The sequence below is a fragment of the Capsicum annuum genome, chromosome 1 (assembly GCF_002878395.1).
Source record: "Capsicum annuum cultivar UCD-10X-F1 chromosome 1, UCD10Xv1.1, whole genome shotgun sequence".
Lineage (NCBI taxonomy): Eukaryota > Viridiplantae > Streptophyta > Magnoliopsida > Solanales > Solanaceae > Capsicum > Capsicum annuum.
In genome coordinates this window covers 37,395,349-37,399,989 of record NC_061111.1, presented here as the reverse complement: position 1 = coordinate 37,399,989, position 4,641 = coordinate 37,395,349, and the positions used below count along the sequence as shown (strand labels likewise).

General features: G+C 32.1%; 1 pseudogene; it reads left to right on the top strand.

Annotated features, from left to right (window-relative positions):
• The first annotated feature begins 579 nt into the window (after positions 1–579).
• LOC107854651 lies at positions 580–3,323 on the top strand (annotated as a pseudogene).
• The last annotated feature ends 1,318 nt before the right edge of the window (positions 3,324–4,641 follow it).

Genomic DNA, 4,641 nt, shown 5'->3' with positions numbered 1-4,641 from the left:
TATTTTAAAATAGAAATTTATACGGCGAATAACACATTCTTGTTCATTTTTACTTATCAATATTATTAAAAGTAAATAAGCAATAATATTTATTTATTTTGAAAAATCAATTGATAATTTATTTATTGGGGTCTATTTTATTTTGATATTAAATACTATTCCTTACTCAATGCATTTTTTAAAGAATTAAATTTATTATATTCAAAGAATACTACTCCCTCTATTTCAAAATAAATAAATTATTGATCTATTTTTTAATATCTAAAATAAATGAATTGTACATTCTTCAAGAGACATGTTGAAAATTTATTTTAATTTTATTCTTTTATTTGACGAGGTTTTCAGGTACTTCACATTTTCTAGGAGAGTAATTTAAAAATAATTAAAAAAGTAATAGTGGAAAGTAACATATAATTTATGTCCGAAAAGATTTTTCTTAAAGTGTAGGTCATACTTCAATAATTTAATTATTTTAAAACAAAAAAATATAATAAAATTATCTCTATTATTTAATATATTTATATGTTTAGATATATCTAGTCAATAATGAAAGAGTACTACGGTAGGTAGAGAGGGAGTACTAATTTATTTGTCAATATAGTCTCCAATCCCTCTTTAAATTTTCACATTGTTAAAATCTTCCTCCTTTTTATTTCTATCAAATGGCATCAACCAAAGTTGAAATTCCCACTATAGATTTTTGCAATCATCAAGACCTAAAACCAAACACTCAATTATGGGAATCCACAAAAATTAAAGTTTTTGAAGCCTTAAAAGAATTTGGTTGTTTTGTAGCAATATATGATAAAGTTTCAAATGATATTAAAGAGGCTATGTTTGATACTTTAAAAGAAGTATGTGATCTTCCATTGTCCAAATTGAAAGAATATAGAGAGAAACCTTATCATATTCATGACAAGCAAATCCCAAGTTTACCAATCCATAATAGTGTAAGATCTGCTGATTTGCTACTCCCAAATAGTGCTGAAACTTTTGCTAATACCTTTTGGCCTGATGGAAAAGAACCTAACATATGGTATGCCTAGCTTCTTTTAATTGCAACTGTTTGGTACGACGAAAGTCATTTTTCATTAATTATTTATATATATGTATATTTTTCGTCTGTTATACTGTTATCTGTTATGAGCCAAAAGTTTATCGAAAACAACTCTCTATTTCATCTGAGGTAATAATATAAACTGAAGTTTTCCTCATGCCAAATGTTTTATAAGAAAATATTTTAGTGATTTATTACGTATTTTCTTGTGTTCGTATGCAAGTAAAAATATCATCCAACAATGAAAGTAATAGATACAGGATGATGAGTGTAGTGGTGGAGTGGGGGGGCAAGGGTGGGGTAGGGTTGAAGGTGGGGCAGGTGAGGGAATAGGGATATATACCACCCTACCTGAGGATGGATTCATACACCAATTCTAACTTGTTTGAAATTGAATCACAATTTATTGTTGGTAGTATTGCTACAACAACAACATCACAGCATAATTTCACAAGTGAAATTTGGGAAAGGTGAAATGCACGTCGACCTTATTGCCACCTCGTAGAGGTAGAGAGGCTGTTTTTAAATTGTTGATAGGATTCAAGCCTTGGAAACAATCTCTGACAGAAATGCAAGGTAAGACTACGCACAATACACCCTTGTGGTGGGGTCTTTCTCTGCACCTTACGCATAGTGGGAGCTTTAATGCATCGGGCTGCACCTTTTTGTAGGGGAGCCTTAAAGTAACTGGTAAAGTTATTGTCATGTGACTAGGAAGTCACGGGTTCAAGCCTTTGAAAGAGCCTCTGGCAGAAATGCAAAATAAGGTTGCGTACAATACACCCTTATGATGGACCCTTCTCCTACCCTGCGCATAGCGGGAGGTTTAATGTACCGGACTATCCTTTTTAGTAGTATCACAAAATTGCATTACTATTTCTACAAATTATGTATGTTTTTTTTTTGGCAGCAATGTGGTAAAGTCCTACTACAAGCCACTTATGGAATTGGATGAAATGGTAAAAAAGATGGTTTAGGAAAGTCTTGGGCTACAAAATTACATTGATGAATTCTTGGATGGAATTCTTACTTGTTGAGGTTCACAAATTATAAGGCAATTCAAGGTGATGATGGGAAAATACCAGGATTAGGCCCTCACACAGATGGTAGCTACTTGACCATTATTACACAAGATCAAAATGTATTGCAATTGAACAAAAATGGAGAGTGGATTGACTTCAATACTACTTTACCAAATTCCTATGTAGTTTTATCATCAGATTCCTTCAAGGTAATTTTTTCTTGTTTAATTATGTGGCCTTGAATAGGAGGAAAATTTTAGAGCGACGGTAAAAGTCTCTGTGGGCGACCTATAGGTCAAGAGTTTGAGCTGTGAAAGCAACCACTAATACTTAGGTCAAGAGGTTGAGCCGTGGAAGCGACTACTAATATTAGGATTAGATTGGACCATCTAAAGTCACTTATTAAAATTCACCGTATGCATAAAGATTTTTTACAACCACTAATACATAGGTCAAGAGTTTGAGCAATGGAAGCGACCACTAATACTGGAAGTAGATTGGACTGCCTAAGTCACTTACTAAAATTCACCGTATGCATAAAGATTTTTTACAACCACTAATACTTAGTTCAAGGATTTGAGCAATGGAAGCGACTACTAGTATTTAGATTGGATTGTCTAATGTCACCTATTAAAATTCACTAAAAACGTAAAGACTTTTTTTTATTATAGTACTAACAGGGGTGGATCAATGGCCAATTTCGTGATGCTCCGGCATTCATTAAATTCAAGGCATACTACATATAATTATACAAAAAATGTATAAATTTGGTTGAGGATTTAAAAAAAACACTCAATAAACCAAGAAGATACCTGGATGTTTTAATTCCAGGCAGAACTTTAGAGACTTTGAACATCTATATATGTGTTTGAACCTCTTGAACACCCACAACCCCTAAATCCTGAGGCCATCACTGAATACTAACATTATATGTAATTTAAATTTTGTCTTACTGATAATGTAAATTTTTACAGGCATGAACAAATGGTAGAGTATCCGCTGCTCTCCACAAGGTAGATATGTCTGGAGACTGATAGATTGTCTATTCAATTGTTTTCATCACCAAATCCAGTTCATACTGTGGAGGCCCCAAAAGAATTAGTGGATGAAGAACATCCTTTACTCTTCAAGCCTTTTAAATTACTTGATTATTATGCCTATGTTTTGTCAGGTTCCAAAAAGGGAGTTGGTCTCAAGTATTTTTGTGTAGTTTAAAAATTTATATGCCTATTTTGATTGACTTATTTCAAGTGTTTTAAAGTAATTTTGTTATTTACTTAAATAAAAAATATTAGAATTTCTAACTTATGACTTTTGATTTATAAGTCAAAGCCAGAAGTTAATCCAAACAGGCTCTTTGGTAGCTATGAGGAAAAGTTATTGTATTTCTTTTAAAGAATGAATGGTGGACCTTTTTGGTTCATTTATGTAATCTACTCTTGTGTCGAGGTATTTAAGACTTCCAGTTGTATTTCTTACTTTTAGAAGTTTGTACTGTGTGATTTTCAGATTTTGAGTTAATCTTTGATTTACATACTTCTTTTCATTTTGAATTATGCGCTTTCAGTATTCGATCTTATTTGTATTTTACTTCTTTCGAATAGTTAATTATTATTGTTTTAGCAATAAGTTGGCTTAGCTATCATGTGCTGAGTGAGATATTGTCATCATGACTTGTGTTATAACTCGTGACAAAAACATAATTTTCGAAAGGCTAAATTTACACAAACATTTAAAAGTAGAGAGTATCTAAGTAGGGACTTTGAGTTGTAGGTGACAAAAGTGTTTTAAAATGAGGTGTAGGTGATACAAGTCTTTAATTATTCAGGAGAGAGGGGGGACAATTACTTTATTATGGATTAAGAAAGTTTGGTAAGTTTGAGAATAGTCCAGAAGTTTTTAAATTTACACTTTGGTTCAAATGTTTACCTAATATAACGGGAAACGGAGAAAAAAAGAAGGCGCCTTTCTCTGTGTTTTCATCCATTGTTGTTTTCTTTCTCTTAACGATTTTTTTTGTTTATTGTTGTTGCTGCTTTATTCACCAATTCCTGCTTCATTATCATCATCTTCTACTTCATTATCATCTTCTTCTTGTTGACCATTTTTTTTTTGTTGTTGTTGTTACCGCTACTGTTGCTATTTGATCAATTTCTTAGGTCAAATTTTGTTTCGTACATCACTTTCCACTTTGGCATTACTTCATAGGAGACTTTGGTAAGTCAAATTATGATTTTTAGTTGAATTTTTCATCTGGGTAACTGCTATTGTGTTGTTTTTTCAACAATGGATAGAATCCGATCATGAATCCAACATAAGAGCCATCTGTTTAAACAGATAAATCATCTGTTGCGACAGATGAGACATCTGTTTCAACGAAAGACTGATATGTTGGATTCATGTTTATAATTCTATAGGCAGTAACATGAATCAAACAGATGGATCATCTGTTGCAACAGATGATTTATCTGTTTAAACAGATTAGTTATCTGGTGCAATGTGATAAATATCTGTTGCAACAGAACCTGAACTCGATTCTAACAAACGTGTTGTCTGTTGTAA